Source organism: Rattus rattus, chromosome 12 (assembly GCF_011064425.1).
Source record: "Rattus rattus isolate New Zealand chromosome 12, Rrattus_CSIRO_v1, whole genome shotgun sequence".
NCBI classification, from domain to species: domain Eukaryota; kingdom Metazoa; phylum Chordata; class Mammalia; order Rodentia; family Muridae; genus Rattus; species Rattus rattus.
Genome location: NC_046165.1, coordinates 41,106,360 through 41,115,569, shown reverse-complemented (window position 1 = coordinate 41,115,569; position 9,210 = coordinate 41,106,360). Strand labels below are relative to the sequence as shown.

At 33.7% G+C, this 9,210-nt stretch overlaps 1 pseudogene; it reads right to left on the bottom strand.

Moving 5' to 3' along the window:
* Window positions 1–6,237: 6,237 nt before the first annotated feature.
* Window positions 6,238–6,443, bottom strand: LOC116913141 (annotated as a pseudogene).
* Between the last annotated feature and the right edge of the window lie 2,767 nt (window positions 6,444–9,210).

Below are 9,210 nucleotides of genomic sequence, written 5' to 3'. Positions count from 1 at the left end.
GACCAGTATCTCCTCATCTAAATATGGATATAGATGTATACATCCTGCTATGCGATTCTTTCTAGCATGAGCAGATAATGTGCATATTGTCTCAATCTTCTGAGTTCACTTGTGCAACTGCTCTACTGTGTCCAGAAAACATCGTTCCCCTGTTGTCACCCATATTCAAGTTTCAAGCTATAAAAGTCTTTCAACCTTTCTTCCAAGGTGATTCAACACTATTCTACTGTTTTTAAATAGTGAGAATATAAATTATTGGTTTGACTTTATTTTCCTTGAATTAAGTGTTGCTTTTAAATTCTTTTGACAAAAGAAAGACTGTAGAACTGAAGAAAATATTTATTTTTTCTCCTACTTTTTTACTACCCATCGATGCAAAAGAAAATTTATTTATTTAAAATCCTATAATTTCATGATTAATATTGGCCTTTAATCATTGTTTTGTAGACACTGTGTTTCTAAATCATATTTAACTCTGAATCTTCCCATCTAACTTGTTCAGAACACTCCAGTAAAACATCATCTAAATATTAAATATTCTCTTTTCTTAAATAAGTTCACTTAATGATGCCTATATGCAAATTATGCAAGAACATTAAAAAAACCTGAACCTCATGTGTCCTTCTTCATTTATGCTAGAATTTTTGCTGACCTGATCTTCCTCTAGTCTTAGATAGGCAACCTTATCTATACTGAGTTGAGGAGTGAAGTGTCCTTGTTTGATGCTTGCATTGTTTTCACTCAGTCTTCTGTCATAGTTTTTGAGCATTTATGAGATAAGTGTTTATACTTCTCCCCTCTGGTACCACAGGGACCTTTTCCTTGTACTTCGACTAGTTGTAAATTTCAGTATTAACAGAAGTCTACTGTAGAAACAAAATTCTCTGTTGAGGGGTAAGAACTGAGTTAATATGTATACAAGTGTAAGGATTTAGAATAAATTTTGAAAGGATATTCACTCAGCAGAAGTGTCATTGATTTCTACCCTAAGCCTAATGACAGTGTGGTATGAGCTCACTTCTCTGGGCCAGCCATCATATCCAATCAGAAAGCTGATTGTTATTACCATAATATTTATGCCACGATACCAACAATAATGACATGCTTTTCAGTAATTCTAGATGTTACTTTTGCCACAAGAATCAGAATAGTTCTAATTGTTTTCTTCTATTTGATTAATGTTTTATTGAATAGCAATAATATAAATATTACCTATAATGTACTTTTGAATTTAATGTATTCATTTTTATTGGATATTTTATATATTTTCATTTCAAATGTTATCCTCTTTCTCTCCCTCCTATACCCCTTTCCCTTGCTTCTATGAAAATGCTCCCACTCCTACCCACCCATTCCTACCCATGTATGCTACCTCAACACCCTGGCATTCCCCTACAATGATGAAGGGCTTCTCCTCTTATTGATGCCAAAAAAATGCCAACCTCTGCTCCATATGAGACTGGAGCCATGGGTCCCACCATGTGTACTCTTGGGTTGGTGGTTTAGGCCCCAGGAACTCTGGGAGGTCTGGTCAGTTGATGTTGTTGTTCTTCCTATGGGGTTGAAAAATCATTCAGCTCCTTGAGTCTTCCCCATAACTCCTCCACTGGGATTCCCATGCTCAGACTAATTGTTAGCTGCAAGCATCCTCATCTGTATCAGTAAGGCTCTGGCAGAGCCTCTCAGGAGATATCCATATCAGGGTCCTGACAGCAAACACTTCTTAGCATCAGCAATAGTGACTGGGTTTGGGGGCCGCATATAGCATGGATCCCCAAGTGGGGTAGTCTCTGGATGTCCTTCCCTTCAGTCCCTGCTCCACTCTTTGTCCCTGTATTTTCTCCATTGAGCAATTGTTCCCCTTCTTCTTCTTCTTTTTTTTTTTTTTTTTTTTTTTTTTTGGAGCTGGGGACCTAACCCAGGGCCTTGTGCTTTGCTAGGCAAGCACTTTACCACTGACCTTAATCCCCAACCCTAATTGTTCCCCTTCTTAAAAGGACTGAAACATCCACATTTGGTCTTCTTTCTTCTTAAGCTTCATATGATCTTTGAATTGTTTCTTGGATATTCAGAGAATACCACTTTGGACTAATATCCACTTGTATGTGAATACATACTATGTGTGTTTTTTGGTGACTGGGTTACCTCACTCAGGATGATATATTCTAATTCAATATATGTGAATAAGAATTTCATAGAGTTTTTTTTAATAGCTGAGTAGCACTCCATTGTATCAATTCATCTGTTAAAGGCCATCTTTGCAGCTTCTGACTATTATATTTAAAGCTGCTATGAACATAGTAGAGAATGTGCCCTTGTTATATGTTGGAGCATCATTTGGGTACTCCGTCCAATTTTCTGAAGAACTTCCAGACTGTTTTCCAGAGTGATTGTACCAACTTGCAATCTTACCGACAACAGAGGAGTGATCCTCTTTTTCCACATCCTGGCCAGCATCTGTTGTCACCTGAGCTTTTGAGTTTAGCTATTGTGATTGATGTGAAGTAGAATTTCAGGGATGTTTTGATTTGCATTTCCCTGATGGATAAAGATGCTGAACATTTCTTTACTTGCTTTGTGGCCATATCATAGTCATCAGTTGATAATTCTTTGTTTAGCTCTGTATCCCATTTTTTAATAGGATTATTTGGTTCTCTGGAGTCTAACTTCTTTAGTTCTTTGTATATATTAAATATTAGTCCTTTATTGGATTTATGATTGGTAAAGATCTTTTCCCAATCTGTTGATTGCTATTTGTCCATTTGACAGTGACCTTTGCTGTACAGAGACTTTGAAATTTTATGAGGTCCTATTTGTGTACTGTTCATCTTAGAGTATAAGCCATTGATGTTGGAATCAGGAAACTTTCTCTTGTACCTCTGTATATGAGGATCTTTCCCACTTTCTTGTCTATTAATCTCAGTTTATCTGGTTTTATGTGGAGATTTTTGATCCACTTGGACTTGAGCTTTGTACAAGGAGAGAAGAATGGGTCAATTTGCATTCTACTACATGCTGACCTCCTGTGGAACTAGTACCATTTGTTGAAAATGCTGCCCTTTTCCCACTGGATGGTTTTAGCTACTTTGTCAAAGATCAAGTGACCATAGGTGTGTGGGTTCATTTCTGGGTCTTCAATTCTATTCTATTGATCTAGATGCCTGTTGCTGTACCAATATCATGCAGTTTTTATCACTATTGCTCTGTAATACAGTTTGACGTCAGGAAATGTGCTTCTTCCAGAACTTCATTCATTGGTGAGATTAGTTTTTGCTATCCTGGGGTTTTTGTTATTCCAAATTAATTTGTGAATAGTTCTTTCTACCTCTATGAAGAACTGAGTTGGAGTTTTGTTGGGGATGCATTGACTCTATAGAGTGTTTCCAGAAGGTGGCCATTTTCACTATATTAATCTTGCCAATCCATGAGCATAGGAAATCTTTCCATCTTTTGAGACCTTCCATTTCTTTCTTCAGAAACTTGAAGTTCTTGTCATACAGATCTTTCACTTGCTTGGTTAGAGTTCCTTATCTTTCCAATACTTTCATGATTAAGGGGTATTGAAGTTGTCAAATACTTTCTCAGCATTTTATGAGATGAAAATGTATTTTTTCCCTTTGAGTTTGTTTATATAGTGGATTGCACTCATGGATTTCCATATATTGAACCATCCCTGCATACCTGAGATGGAGCCTACTTGATCATGATGGATGATTGTTTTGATGTGTTCTTTGATTGAGGTGAAAAGAATTATATTGAGTATTTATGCATCAATATTCATGAGTGATATTGGTCAGAAGTTCTCTTTCTTTGTTGGGTCTTTGTATGGCTTAGTTCTAAGCATAATTGTGGCTTCAGAGAATGAATTGGGTAGTACTGCTTCTGTTTCTATTTTGTGGAATAGTTTGAAGAATATTGGTATTAGGTCTTCTATGAAGGTCTGATAGAATTCTGCACTAACCCATCTGCTCCTGGAGTTTTTTGGTTGGGAGGCTTTTAATGAATGCTTCTATTTCTTTAGTGGTTATGGAACTTTTTAGTTTGTTTATATGATCCTGATTTAATTTTGGTACCTGAAATCTCTCTAGAAAATTGTCCATTTCCTCCAGATTTTCCAGATTTGTTGAGTATAGGTTTTTGTAGTAGGATCTAGTAAGTTTTTGAATGTCCTCAGTTTCTCTTATGTTTCCTTTTTCATTTCTGATTTTGTTAATTTGGATAATGCCTGTGTGTCCTCTTGTAGTCTGGCTATGGGTTTATCTAACTTGTTGATATTCTCAAAGAACCAGCTTCTGGTTAGTTGATTATTTGTATACTTCTTTCTGTTTCTACTTGGTTAATTTCAGCCCTGAGTTCAATTATTTCTTGACTTCTACTTCTCTTAGGTGTATTTCCTTCTTTGTTTCCTAAAGGTTTGTGGTGTGCTGTCAAGCTGTTAGTGTATGCTCTCTCCAGTTTCTTTTTTGGAGGCACTCAGACCTATGGGTTTTCCATTTAACATTGCTATCATTGTTTCCCATAAGTCCATGTATTTTCTGCTTTTGTTTTCATTAAATTCTAAAAGGTTTTTAATTTCTTTCCTTATTTTTTCTTCAACAAGTTAACATTGAGTAAAGCATTGATCAGCTTTCCTGTGTATGTGGGCTTTCTATATTTTTGTTGTTGTTGAAGACCGGCCTTAGTTCATGGTGATCTGATAGGATGTATGGGATTCCTTCAAGCTCCTTGTATCTTTTGAGGCCTGTTTTGTGACCAATTATATGGTCAATTTTGGAGATGTGCCATGAGGTGCTCAGAAAAAGGTATATTCTTTTGTTTTAAGATGAAATGTTCTATAGATATCTGTTAAATCTGTTTGATTCATAACTTCCGTTAGTTTCTCTATGTCTCTCTTTAGTTACTGTTTCCACAATTTCTCCATTGCCGAAAGTGTGGTATTGATGTCTCCTACTTTATTGTTTGTAATACAATGTATGCTTTGAGCTTTAGTAAATTTTCTTTTATGATTGTAAGTGCCCTTGCAATTGGAGCTTAGATGTTCAAAATTGAGAGTTCATCTTGGTAGATTTTTCCTTTGATGTTTATGAAGTGTCCTTATTTTTGTTTGTTAACTTTGGATTGAAAGTTGATTTCATTCAATATTAGAATGACTACTAAAGCCTGCTTCTTGGAACCTTTTGCTTTGAGTTTTTTTCCAGCCTTTTACTCTGAGGTAGTGCATGTAACTGAAGTGCATTTTCTGTATGCAGCAAAATGCTGAGTCCTGTTTACATATCTAGTCTGTTAGTCTATATCATTTTTATTGAGGAATTCATTCTATTAACATTAAGAGATATTATGAAATAGTGATTGTTGTTTCCTGTTATTTTTGTTGTTAGAAATGGAATTATGTTGGTGTGGCTATCTTCTTTTGGGTTTGATGAAAGATTTCTTGCTTTTTTTAGGGTATAGTTTCCCTCTTTGTGTTGGAGTTTTCCACTTATTTTGTAGTGCTGGATTTGTGAAAAGATACTGTGTAAATTTGTTTTTGTCATGAAATATCCTGGTTTCTCCATCTGTAGTAATTGAGAGTTTTCCTAGATATAGTTGTATAGGCTCGCGTTTCTGTTCTCTTAGGGTTTGTAAAATCTCTTTTGAGAATTCTGATGTAATTCTGATAGGTCTGCCTTTATATGTTAGTTGACCTTTTTCCCTTACTGTTTTTAATATTCTTTGTTTTGTGTGTTTCATGTTTTGACTATTGTGTGGCATGAGGAGTTTCTTTTCTGGTCCAATCTATTTGGAGTTCTTATATGTTCATGGCCTTCTCTTTCTTTATTAGGAAAGTTTTATTCTATAATTTTGTTGAAGATATTTACTGGCCCTTTAAGGTGTGAATCTTCACTGTTTTTTATAGCTATTATCCTTTGGTTTTGTCTTTTCATTGTGTCCTGCATTTCCTGGATATTTTGGGTTAGGAGTTTTTTGCATTTTTCATTTTCTGTGACTATTGTTCAATGTTTTCTATGGCATTCTGCCCCTGAGCTTGTCCTTTCAATCTTTTGTCTTCAGTTGGTGATGCTTAAATCTATGACTCCTGATCTCTTTCCTAGGTTTTTTATTTCCAGTGTTGTCTTCCTTTGTGATTCTTCATTGTTTCTATTTCTGTTTATTTTTGTTGTTGTTGTTGTTGTTATTTTCTGGAGACAATTCCTTGTGTACAGTCTGATGACAATCACATGTTGGTAGTTGCCAAAACTACTGTATGAAGAGAATGCTAAAGGCCATCACTATACAACTTATGGAGACATAAGACCAATTCAGGAACACTTCCAAAATATTCCCAATATTCCAGTTTTATTTCTGTCCAGGATGCTGGGTGCCAGGAATCAGACATAAGTATATATCCATATAAGCAGCAAGATTACAGTCAATAGACTCTGAAAATTGAGAATGGCAGACATAGTGAGGCCAGTGCTGGTCCAGCCACACTTGTTTCTATTTCTATTTTTAAATCCTGGGTGGTTTTGTTTAAATTCCTTCACCTTTTGGTTGTGTTTTCCTGTAAATCTTTAAGTCATGTTTGTGTTTCCCTTTAAAGACTTCTACTTATTTACCTGTGTTCTTTTTTATTTCTTTAAGGGTTACTTATATACTTCTTAAAGTCCCCTATCATTATCATGAGATATGATATTAAACTCAAATCTTGCTTTTGGACATGTTGGGCACCCAGTATGTGGTGTGGTGGGAGAACTGGGTTCTGATGAAGACAAGTAATCTTTGTTTCTGTTGCTTAGATTCTTGTGCTTGCCTATTCCCTTCTGGTTATCTGATGTTAGTTGGTCTTGCTATCTCTCACTGGAGTTCGTCCCTCATGGTGGCCTGTGAGCCTGTGATCCAATGAGTGAGAGCACTACTGGGAGACCAGTACTCTCCAGGGAGGTTTTGTGTCTGGAATGCTATGGAACAACCTTAGCTCTGTGCACAGATGGAGAACATAATCTATTATCCACTTTTTATGTGAAGAAACATATTTATTGGTGGAAAACCAAATACACCAAATATAAAAGAATGGGAAAGATATGCTGAGTTGGCCAAAGCCGAAAGTAGGGCGTAGCTATTCTCATATCTGACAAAGTAGACATCAAGTCAAAATAAATTAGAAGAGATAAAGATGTTTACTACATATTAATGAAAATAATTACCCATCAAGAAGACATACAATTATATACAATATCATATATATATATGTATATATATAATATATGCACCAATCACTTATGTAACCAATTTCATATTACAGACACTATTAAATATAATGGAACAAATACGTTTCAGTACAATAATGTTGGAACATCACCATAGTGCATCTCTCCCATATTTTATCATAATAAAACTTCATTGTTTTAATATTAATCAAGATATATCTGTAAAATCATATTTCAATCAAGAGTTGTGGAATATGCTTTCTTCTCACCAGCCCATGGAACTTTCTCTAAAACACATGACATATTATATGTTAAAATAGATTGTTTTATTATATTACATATATTATTTTTCTACTTTGCATTTCTGTTTTCTTTCCAACATGGTTAGCTTTGTAATATATTTCTTTTTGAAAATGTATTAAAAGAGTATGATAAACATTATACTCCTGGGAAAATTTGTAGACTGAAAAAATATTCACAGTTTTAAGATTGTATAATAAGAAATGAAGATGAAGGCATGGAAAAGTAAGGATGATAATTTCATTTTTAATATCTTTAAATGATAAAAGGATACATGTATATGAACTCAGAAACAGAGGTAACTGGTCTCAAACTGAAATAGGACTTTGTATAGGTTAGAATGATAATGAGAGCATATAGTTACACAATCATGTAGAAAAAGGAATTACTTGGGAAAGAGTTTGTGCTTCATATTTAAACATTAAGTATTTCTAATAATGTTATGCAAAAGACAGATACATGGGAAGTTGTTGCTAATTTTTAATAATTCACTTCCTTAAAAAATCAATAGTAAGAAAAATTATTAGAGACAATGTAGACTATAAATAAAATCGAATACTATATTGACAGTATTAATTCAAGCATTTCTCAAGTTTTTTGGTATAGAACCACAGGAGCTAAGAAAGATTACATTGAAGACCACAATTATCAGGAGAATAAGTAGTTCACCTTCAGTTTCTTAAAGGAAGGGTACAATATTTCATATTATTTTATAAGCTATGCTCATTTTAACTATGTCATTTGGTTTATTTCATCAGCAAATTATGCTATTGAAAAAATGACTGAAATAGGTTGAAAAATTAATATTACATTTATTTCATGAAAACAGGAAATTAATTGTCTAAGTTAATATTTATTACAGTTCATTTAGGCTTGCAGAGTAATTATTTAATTTATCATAGGGGTTGGGGTTTTAGCTCAGTGGTAGAGCGCTTGCCTAGGAAGCGCAAGGCCCTGGGTTGGTCCCCAGCTCCGAAAAAAAAAAAAAAAACCAAAAAAAAAAAAAAAAAAAGGAACTTAATTTATCATAATAATGTTTTCACATTTTCATCTTTGAACTGAAGCGTATGTTAGAGTTTGCACTCAAATACAGGTCATATTAAATAATTCTAACCTCACAATATTTTCTACAACCCTATGAACAGTAGATTTCACATTGTTAATATAGAGAAATTTCTTTAATGATAATTGTAGAAGAGATTAAAAATGACAATTCATAATTTACTTTATAACTGACCAATAACTATAACTGAGATCATTTAACTTGAGTGCCAATAATAAGAGATTTTATATTTATATTATTCAGTAAATGTGAAGAATTTTAATGTTAATGATGATTTCAGTTTGTAAATTAGGCAAAATCAGAACTTATACTTCCTTTAGTCACTAAATTATAAAGTTTTTAACTTAGACTATATTATGAACACAATGAAAATAGAAGAATCTGTGACAGTTAATAAAATTAGGAAGATCATTTTGCTTTGATTATACTTTCACTTATGCCTATAAATTTCAGTTTATTAGGGAAAATAAAAATCATCCTTCAAATTAGCTTTACAATATGGGATGATGATCTGTATAACATAGTTGTTTTAAATTTCAACATCTAACATCATGTCAAAGATTATATATATACAAGTAATATTAACTTCTGAAAGAGCTATATCTTGTATGCATAGGAAAGTTTTACATTAATGAAATTTAACCTGCCAGAATAGGTGGG